This window comes from Poeciliopsis prolifica, unplaced genomic scaffold (genome assembly GCF_027474105.1).
Source record: "Poeciliopsis prolifica strain line A6 unplaced genomic scaffold, Auburn_PproV2 SCAFFOLD044, whole genome shotgun sequence".
Classification (NCBI taxonomy): Eukaryota; Metazoa; Chordata; class Actinopteri; order Cyprinodontiformes; family Poeciliidae; genus Poeciliopsis; species Poeciliopsis prolifica.
The window spans coordinates 1,408,701-1,419,873 of record NW_026562419.1 but is presented as its reverse complement, the minus strand read 5'-3'; the positions used below and the strand labels follow the sequence as shown (position 1 = coordinate 1,419,873).

Sequence of the window (11,173 nt, the reverse complement as noted above, 5' to 3'; positions counted from 1 at the left end):
GGCCAAACACCACCGCACATTCCAGGCATCCTGGAGGGCGGGATGATCCTCGATCAGAACCGGTACAAGGTCATTTGCCAGACCTACGGGAATCAAAGAAAATTCTTGACGCTTTACGATGTGCGCAACCGGATTCCGGTGTTTTCTGCTTTCAAGTTCACTGGAGAAGTTTCCAGAAAGAGACCCAAAACCGATTGGAAGATAGAACCGCAGGTAGGCTTGTTTTCACACCTGAGAGTCCTGTAGACTCGACTGAATTTGGGACCAAATTACATTTGTTATATTTTCAGTTGGTGTGGTTAGCTTTCACAATGCACTGAGTCAAACCAACCAAACCCTTTGAAAAACCTGTTCCCTTCCCCACCTGTGGGGGCAAAATACCAAACACAAAAATATAACAACACAAAAACCTCTAAAGAAGACACTGAGCAAAAAATGGAAACAAAAATGGAGTGGTGTCAAATTTTAGCAGTTGTAGTTTTTCACTTTTGTCATTGGCAAAAGACCACAATCCATTTCTTACACTAGACTAGCGTGTTTGTTTTGGTTGCATTTATCCCGAATGTGCAGCGCTAAAGTCCACTTCCTGCTTCTGGAGTGGTCTCCGGTCCACTTAGCACTCACATATGCAAACCGCACCAGAGTTTGCTTTTTTGGTCAAACATTCACACAACCCCAGACAAATCAGACTCTCTAGACCGGGGCAGCTCAAGTCCAGTCCTTTAGAGCTTCCATCCTGCAACTTTCAGATGCTTCCCTGCTCCAACACACCTGAATCAAATGAATCGTCAGCAGGTAGGTTCAGAGTCGATCCTGGTCTGTTGGATAAAGACGCATCTAAAGGTTGCATGACGGAAGCTCTGGAGGACTGGACTTGAGCACCCTTGCCTTCTCGTCTCAACTACTCTTTTCGCAGCTGGAGAATCCAAATGGAGAGAAGAGGATGATCCCCGGAGATACGAACAGAACCTACAACCACCAGGCCGGCACTGTGGATTACAGATCCAACAGAACATTTGACCGGGGTCACATATTTCCTAGCTCCTACGCCTCAACCAAAGCGGACAAACGGTCGACTTTCACCCTGACCAACGTTGTTCCCCAAGCGGAGTCCTTCAACAAGGGCAGCTGGAACAAAATGGAGAGGTGTGTAAACATCGTTGTTTGTCTCAGATCCAACATGGCCGACTTCACAACAAACTCACTCAGGTTCACTGAATACAGTAAAATAAAGTACAATAAATAACTTGAAGCAAACTACAGATGCGCCACCACAGCAAGCCCATAACAATAAATACATTTTGATAAACTTCACATCAAATAAAACCCTTTTACGTGTACAACATTCAGAGACTATTAAACAGTGGATAACGGAACATCTCTAACAAGAGAAAATCAAGTACAAAACCCATGAATATTATTAAATTAATTTAAAATATATGCTAAAATGCAACATAACACAGAACTGATCCCAATACAGTTAGACTGAAACAGAAAAAGGGGAGGAGCTGCCCGTAACTGACTGCTATAGTTACCACCAACTGTCAAGAGCCACATGACTTATACCAATGAATCAAAGTCAAAATTTAGCTAAAGTTAACCCTAATGAAACCCTGTTCCAGGTGCACAAATGCATCATGGAGAAGTACTGCGTCAGCAGCGGCGGCGGTACCGGGGGCTTTGTGGTGACCGGGGCCCTGCCCAGCTCCAACAGCACCCTCAACAACAGGGTCAACGTTCCCGCTGCGCTCTGGTCGGCGTTCTGCTGCTACAGCGCCGTGGCCGAGGCGTGGATAGCGAGCGGCACTGGGGCCACAACGTTCAGGACGAGTCCAAACACAAGTATCTGAAGACGGAGACTCTGGAAGACCTCCAACACCGGCTGCACAGGTCCAACTCTGAGTTTGTAATATTCCCTGGATCAGAATGTCCTCTGACAACAACCGTAACAGAGTTTTACCCAGAAACGAAAAACTGCTTCTGCCCACCGACCGTCCCGGACCCTTGATCTTCTGTCTCTGGTTCCGCTGCATTTCCACCTTCTCACCATGCGCTCTTCTTCTCCTTCTTTTTATTCTCATATCATCACTGCATATCCTGATATTCAAGACAAACAGACTGAACTGGGACAGTGAAAACCAGTAAATAATCATTGGGAACCTTTCTTTAATCTTTCTACATTTTCCAGTCTGTGTTGCAATTGCTTTCCTTTTCCAGTAGATGGCGCAACCTTCAAATAAAATTGGTTGCAATCTCCTTAGGAATGTATAAATGCATCTTTATTTGCGTTATTTGCGTATTGTTCAACAATACCATATGGAATGTGATTTGTAAAGTTAGACAGTTAAAAATTAGCAACAATAATCTGGATTATTTGGTCCATCTTAAAAATGGAGATTCACGAGGATGTGAGATACAAGAAGAAGGTGGATTTGCAACAAGAAGGAAACATTTGCAGCACAAATCCTGGTGGAAAATGAGGAAAGAAATGCCCTAGAAGAACTGGACAAACTCCAGGCTTCCTATGCTCAAAGTCTGAAGACGCAGTTTAGTGATGCAAGGGTTAATGAGGAACAGCAGCTCCTTGATATGTTTCATAAAATATCACAGCAGATCATATTTCTGCCAGACAGTGAGAGACGTTTGCAGGAAGAATTGGACCACGTCAAAGTTTCATAGAAGAACTCCAGTGCAAATATGAAAAAGATGTTTCCAGAATGAAACAAGAAGTGGAAATGTTTCAACAGCAGGTCAGAGAACGTCGCTAATTTACAAATAACAACTGAGAATCTGAGGCTGCAGATAAGGATTCTGATATAAAAACCTTTATTATACAAAGGCATAATATTCTGTAAGAAGGATGAAATCATAGAACATGTTAGAATGTCACAGATATGAAGTAGAGAGAAGATTATCAAGAGAGAGTTCGGAAACTAAAAAAAGGAAAGTGAATACACTGAAAAAATGCTTAATAGAAATGGATGATATTTAATATTTAGTTTAGTCTATGTTTGATTTTTGTGTTAAATGTATATATATTCCAAAATATTCTAATATTCTAATCTTGAACATTTTACTGACATTTATATACATTTATACAGATTGTATTTTTTTTGACAACAGATATTTTAAGACTTTAATTTCTCTTAATTGTGACAATTTTCTGCTAACAGTTCATGAAAAAACTAAATTTAAGACTTAAATATTACATCAAATCGATAAACTATTTTGAAGGCAGAAATGTGGGATTATTCGCGTAATCATGAATGACACTCTGTACCGGTAGGTGGCGGTATTGGGCCTGTAGTTGTTTGCCAACCGCGAACCGCCATGAAAACACAAGAAGAAGAACCAAAGACAACAAAGATGGCGGCTGCACGTTCGAGTTTTGTTTGGACTGATGAAGAGGTGGAACTTTTACTTCGTGTTACTTTAGAGTATAAATATTTAATGTACCAGGAGGACATTGATTGGGAGTCCTGCCCGACAAAGTATGCAGATATCCACGAAGCCTTCGTGCGGCGGTATCCAGCCGGCAGAACGGTGGAGTTCCCCCACAGCACCGAGGCGACCTCCAGGCACCAGCTGACCTGCAAGCTCAAAGCGATCCGCTGGAAATACCGGCAGGCTGTGGGCTCCGGACGGCCGAACAGACACGGCCGTGTGGTGATGCTGTACTTTGAGCTTTGCAAGCAGATCTGGGATGAATCACCGGACACGGAGGCAGTAGAATCTGGGTTAGAGACCCGAGAGGTGGAGGGCAGCTTCAGGAGTTCTTCGGCCGCAGAGACTCCACGTGCTGCTCGGTTCGACCCCGTGGGGATGAAGTCTCTCTGAGCGATGAAAACCTCGGTTCCGAGGTGAATACAAGACGGAACATCCTCCAGGTGGGTGAGCACATCCTCTGCAGGCCAGTGGCGGATCTATTTTAAAGTGGTTAAAACTGATGGTCAGTGGTGTCCAAAGTGCGGCCCGCGAGCCATTTGTGGCACTTAGACTGATTTTTTTTGTCTCCCTTAACAACAAGAGTTTAAACTTCAGGTGGAAATTCTCACTGACATAATGGAAAATATGCCTTTGCAAAGTGCTGCACAGTGTTGCAATTAACATGAATATAAAATGTTAATTACAGCACAAAATGTTTGTATTTTTATCCCCAAACGTCACTGAAAAGCTGACTTTGCTGCCCCCACATCAGCTTTTAGTCAGTTTATCAAATAATAAATTAATATTTATTGAATAATTTGTTCAACTTAGCGTGAAATAATTTGAAACAAATGTGCAAAATCATTTTTCAGTTTTTGGATCGACATTGAATAATATTGCTACAAATAATCAACAAATAAATCAGGATAATCTATAAAAACGTTCAAAAGTTCATGTTTATTTGGATATTTTGTTGCACAATCATCTGTCATCTTCAGCAGCCGTTTTACTCATTCCAAACGTAATTGAACTTTAATTTGGTAAACTATCAATTAGTTTGGTCAAACAAGAAACAAGTTTAAGTATTATTTCAAGGACATAAACCTTTAGAGAGCCCTGTCCCCTTTTTGCCCCCCATGTGGATCCGCCCATACATAGATTTGTCATGTGATGTTTTGTTTCTCATTTAAAGGCGACGCGCGCAGGCCACCAGAGAGACCAGCTGAAAAGGAAGGTGCTCTCCGATCCGGCCGTGCACCCTCCAGATTAAAAGACGCATGTTGCAGTTGCTTGAGGAATCCGAGAAGAACAACAAAACTAAACTGAACAACCTTTCAGTGCAGATGGAAAAGATGTTAGACTCCATTGATAAAGGGATGACTTTACTAAGAACACTCATGTATCAGTCACAGAACAACAGCCCACGTCCTGATGGAAGCAGCAGCAAAGATACAGATGTTCACATTCCTTCATCTGGACTCCAGACTGAAATCCAAGCTGCTGAAGCAGATCACCACTATCACCACTATGAAGAGATGGACTGTGATGTCTGCACTGGGAGGAAACTGAAAGCTGTCAAGTCCTGTGTAGTTTGTTTGATGAGTTACTGTGAGGAACATCTCCAACCTCACTACGACGCTCCACATTTAAAGAAACACAACCTGGTGAATCCCTCCAGGAAGCGACAACAAATCCATCAGAGAATCCAGGACCAAGAGAAAGATGTGAAGCTGCTTCAACAGGAGGTGGAGGCCATCAATGTCTCTGCTGATAAAGCAGTGGAGGACAGTGAGAAGATCTTCACTGAGCTGATCCGTCTCCTCCAGAAAAGAAGCTCTGATGTGAAGCAGCAGATCAGATCCCAGCAGGAAACTGAAGTGAGTCGAGTCAAAGATGTTCAGGAGAAGCTGCAGCAGGAGATCACTGAGCTGAAGAGGAAAGACGCTGAGCTGGAGCAGTTCTCACACACAGAGGATCACACCCAGTTTCTCCTCAACTACCCCTCACTGCCAGCACTCAGTGAGTCCACAGGATCATCCAGCATCAACATCCGTCCTCTGAGACACTTTGAGGACGTGACAGCAGCTGTGTCAGAGCTCAGAGACAAGCTACAGGACGTCCTGAGAGACTCATGGACAAATATCGAATTGAGAGTCAATGAAGAACCAAAGACAAGAGCTGAATTCTTAAAATCTTCACAGGAAATCACTCTGGACCCAAACATAGAAAACAGAGATCTGTTATTATCTGATGGGAACAGAAAAACAATAAAAGAAGAGGAGTCTGAATTCCCTGATTATAATGGAATCTGACTGGATGTTGTTTCTGGTTGGTGATGTCATCATGGTTTCCTACCAGAACATCAGCAGAGCAGGACGATCAATGAATGTTTATTTGGATTTGGTTACAGGTCATTATGATGCTACACAGATAAAAGTTTCATCACAACAAAGTTAAACTCCAGTACCAGGTCCAGTTTCCTCCAGAGTGGGAGTGTATCTGGATCACACAGCAGGTATTCTGTGTTTCTGCAGCGTCTCTGAATCCATGACTCTCCTCCACAGAGTCGGTACCGTTGGTTTTGTTTGTCTGTAGAATTCATTAATCTAAACATTCAGCAGTGATCAAAGGTCCAGTTGGTTCAAGTGTGTATTTTAGTTTTTAGTTTAGTCTTTATCATTGCTGCCGAGTTATTTTATGGATCAGTATTGTGAAAACTTTTTTTTTTGAAGAGCTATTGATTAAAATCGATGGTAATTTCCAAAAGGTTGTAGTCATTTATGAGCTGATAGAGAAATGTCCTCTTTGTTTAATTGAATTTGCTGAAGCATTTGTGGACACAGCTACTGTATTAAAACACTCTGGAAAATAGGAAAATAAAGAAATGAAGAATAAACCGTCTAAGAGATTTTTAAGAAAAAGAAACATTTTGTTCAGCAGAGGGAGGGAAACTAAATAGGTTTTGGGTTTGTGATTTGGAAAATGACAGCAGGAAAAACAAAATCACAGTCACAAAATGTGAAAACATCACAGTAATAAAGAGCTAAAATAGTTAAAATGCATATTTCTATAATTAATTTCCTAGTGACATTAGAAAAACTACCTGACAACATCCAAATGTAAGAAAAAAAAACTACTGAATGGAAACTACATCTAACTTTTACATTGTTTGAAATAAGGAGCTTTTAATGTCAATTGTCCCAAAGAAAAGACCATTATTTTTACAATTAATTTTGACAATGTTGAATTTGGGGACAAAGGTAAAATAATATCTTGGAACAATTGTCATAATTAAAATATTAAATCATGTAAAAATTAATTAGACTCCAAAAATATGGAGTGAATTATTTCTGAAAGGTTATATTATCCATATTTTACTCACCTTTTATCACCAAATCAAAGTGGACTTATGTTGACAAAGATTAGATTTCAAAATACCAGTAAATTAATAAAATCTACAGTGTGAAATATTGTTGGAGTTCAAATAATTTAAAGAAAAGCAGGAAAGTCACGTGAGCGTTTATTTGGATTCAATGACAAATGTTGGTGTTTAGAACGTGACTCAGAAAGTTACGCATTTTATCTCAACGATGCTGAAACTCCAGAACCAGGTCCAGTTTCCTCCAGAGTCGTACCTGGACCACAGCAGGTATTCTGTGTTTCTGCAGCGAATCTGAATCCATGACTCCTGCAGAGTCCAGACCAGATTCACTCAGCCGCTGCAGGCTGGAGTTTATATTTATCGACTCCATTTCAAACCGAAATAGACAGCAAAGATCTGAAATCTAGTTGAAGATGTATATTTCAGCTTCAGCTCGTCTCTCATTGACGATGAAACATCATGGCTGCCGTTTCTTCACTGCTCAGAGATTCATCTTTCTTTATGAAGCTACTCTGTCATCCTGTTTGAGGTTTTATTGATGTTGGGGTTAATTCAGCCATGGAGGCTTTTGCTGCTCATTTTGTGTCACCTTAAATCATAAGACTTACATAAAGTCTTACTTTTTCAGACCAAATGTTGTTCTAATCCACATGATCATCAATCAGGAGATCAGTCACTGTTTTACTGGAAATATATCAAATTCTGGCTCAACCTGATAGTAGAAATTCATTTAAAAGTAGAAATGAACAGAACAAGAGTCACTGTCTGTTTCATTCAGACACAAATATTGTGTCTGTTGTCCATAAGCAAACAAGTTGTCACATTCTTTAAATCTTTATATACATCAGGGCTGTAAATGTATTTAGATAAATAAAATAAAAACATTTCCCATTTTTTATTTAAAAAAAAATAAAAATGTTTTATTTTTTAAAAAATAAAACATTTCCTAATAAAATCCCTAAAATCATCTTCGGTTGTTATTGAAAAGTGAAACTCATTTTCCTCTGTGTTAAAATTTTCTATTTGTACATTTTTCTAGTCTTAAAAGTCCTAATAAAGTTAAAATCTAATCCTTTTAGATGTTTGTGAAGCAAATGTCAGTTTTACATGATTCACCATCCTGGATCTAATGTTCCATCAATCTTTATTTCAGTTATTCAGTCAACAAACATTTAATTCAATAAATTATCCAACATGGCTGACACTACATACCTCATGTTATTTCAATTTATGTATTCATCAATCTTATTGAATACATAAATTCATTTGAACCAAACCTTGGAAAAGGCTTTTGAACGCTGCCATCTTGTGGACAAAAATGTGCAACTAGCAGTTTTGGGCTTGAACAAGCTGACGATCTGAACGTCCTCCAGATGTTTGGATGTTTAACTCGCAGCTGATGACAGAAACCAGTGGAGAGCTGCGTCTCTTCCCGTCTCATCAGATGTGAATTATATTGTTGGAGCAGCTTTGCCTGGTTCTGTACCTCGGTGTTGTTGCACACAGACTGTAGCTCTGCAAACAAGATCATCAACCTGTAAATGGATGATAGCGATGGCTGCCTGACCTAATTTTCAGTCAGACCTGGCGTTACAGGTTCAAAGGTCACTTCAGTTGAGGTTAAGTGCTTAGTTACAGGTGTGGCTTTACTGACTGTTGTTTGAACAGATCCTTTATGGAGTTGTGGATTTGAAGAGCAGTTTGTTTTTCATGTTAGCTGGGGATGACTTAGTATTTTACTACTGACAAACTGCTTCCAGAATAAGAGAAACTGATTATGAAATCTGGATCTACATTTTAAACAAACCTCGGACGAATCCCAGCTGAACTGGACCCTGAGCTGAATGCCTCCCAGTAGCTGCCAGCATGTTGGGTTGTGGAGGCTGTGGAGCCTGGCGGACGCAGCAGGAGAGCATCCTCCCTCACTCAGACTGTCTTACTGACGTCTTATCACTTCAATTTGAAAAATGTTCCCTGATTTCAAAACTTTAGCTCCTGATTGTAATTCAGAGTCCAGTGGGGCTGCAGGGTGTAGATTCAACCTCCAGATCAATATCAAAACGTTTTGATTACACATAAGTGGGAACTGTTAATGTTCATAACTGAACTGTGTTGCATGTATCTGATTGTGTAATGACACAATGTGGATTCTCTGTTCAACTTGTTGAATATTAATTTAACTGAGTGGCACAACGTTGCGGTGGGACATTCTCACCCACTGGTGGGTTTGTGCCTGATTAGAGGAACAAAACCAGGAAAGGTTTCATGTGACAAAATTACAGTTTGCCTGATTAATTTGCTTCATAGCAGGAAGATCCGCTTTTGTTCAGCCTGATGTTTATTCAGCCCTTTAGATATTATAGGCACAACAATGATAGAGGAGCTCAAAGTCTGACTGAATGACTCACATGTTTGGATTAAAGTTCAAACTAATTAAACCTCTAAGACATAAAAACTCAAACAGTCGTTGTTACTGAGAAGCAAAATGGCTCAGAGAGAAGCGCAGCTGCAGAAGATCACCTGTTCGATCTGTTTGGATCTACTGAAGGATCGGTGACTATTCCCTGTGGTCACAGCTACTGCATGAACTGTATCAGACGATACTGGGATGGAGATCAGAGGAGAATCTACAGTTGCCCTCAGTGCAGAGAGACCTTCAGAAGAAGACCTGCATTGAGAAAAAGTACAATTTTAACAGAGTTGGTGGAAGATCTGAAGAAGATTGGACTCCAGTTTGCTGCAGCTGATCACCGCTATGCTGGACTTGATGATGTGGCCTGTGATGTCTGCACTGGGAGGAAGAGGAAAGCTGTCAAGACATGTCTGGTTTGCTTTGTTAATTACTGTGAGAAACATCTTCAGCTTCATTATGAATCTCCAGCTTTGGCAATGCACAAGTTGGTGAATCCCTCCAAGAAGCTCCAGAACAACATCTGCTCTCGTCATAATGAGGTGATGAAGATCTTCTGTCGTACTGATCAGCAAAGTATCTGTTATCTCTGCTCTATGGATGAACATAAAGGCCATGAAACAGTCCCAGCTGCAGCAGAAAGAGATAAGAAGCAGAAGAAGCTCCAGGAGAGTCGACAACAAATCCATCAGAGAATCCAGGACCAAGAGAAAGATGTGAAGCTGCTTCAACAGGGGGTGGAGGCCATCAATGTCTCTGCTGATAAAGCAGTGGAGGACAGTGAGAAGATCTTCACTGAGCTGATCCGTCTCCTCCAGAAAAGAAGCTCTGATGTGAAGCAGCAGATCAGATCCCAGCAGGAAACTGAAGTGAGTCGAGTCAAAGATGTTCAGGAGAAGCTGCAGCAGGAGATCACTGAGCTGAAGAGGAAAGACGCTGAGCTGGAGCAGCTCTCACACACAGAGGATCACACCCAGTTTCTCCTCAACTACCCCTCACTGCCAGCACTCAGTGAGTCTACAGGATCATCCAGCATCAATAAAGATCTTCTGATACACTTTAAGGACATAACAGAAGCTGTGTCAGAACTCATAGACAAATTACAGGACGTCCTGAGAGACTCATGGAGAAACATCGAACTGAAGATTGCTAATGTTTTATTGACAGAACCAGAACCAAAGACCAGAGGTGAATCCTTAAAATATTCACAAGAAATCACCCTAGATCCGAACACGGCAAACATGAATCTGCTGTTATCAGATGGGAACAGAAAAGTATCCTCAACTGACCAACAACAGTCGTATCTTGATCATCCAGACAGATTCACAGTTTTTCTTCAGGTCCTCAGTAGAGAGACTCTGACTGGACGTTGTTACTGGGAGGTGGAGTGGAGAAATGGAGGCGTTTATGTTGCAGTTTCATACAAGAACATCAGCAGATCAAAATTGTCAGGTAAATGCAGGTTTGGATCCAATAAAAAATCTTGGTGTTTAGAATGTGACTCAAGAAGGTACATATTTCATCATAACGGCATTGAAACTCCAGTACCAGGTCCAGTTTCCTCCAGGGTGGGAGTGTATCTGGACCACAGAGCAGGTATTCTGTGTTTCTACAGCGTCTCTGAATCTATGACTCTCCTGCACAGAGTCCAGACCAGATTCACTGAGCCTCTGCATGCTGGAGTCCGACTTTACTATGGATCTTCAGCTGAGTTTATTAAGCTGAAATAGTCGTCTGAGGAAGATGGACCTACATTTCTAGAGTTAGATGAGAAGCAATATTTCTCCTGCTTATGTTGAGAAAACCTGGTAATGAATTGAGTTATTCACTAAACTGCATTGATTTGTTTTCTCTACTTCATGCAACTGTTATTTTATTTTACTTTCATGAATATACAGTTTGTTGTTCAATATTTGCGTAAACTGAATTTATCTGACATTGAGCATATTTTAATA

At 40.9% G+C, this 11,173-nt stretch overlaps 1 pseudogene; it reads left to right on the top strand.

The window, feature by feature from the left end:
* The first annotated feature begins 9,293 nt into the window (after positions 1-9,293).
* LOC129376644 (tripartite motif-containing protein 16-like protein) lies at positions 9,294-11,173 on the top strand (annotated as a pseudogene).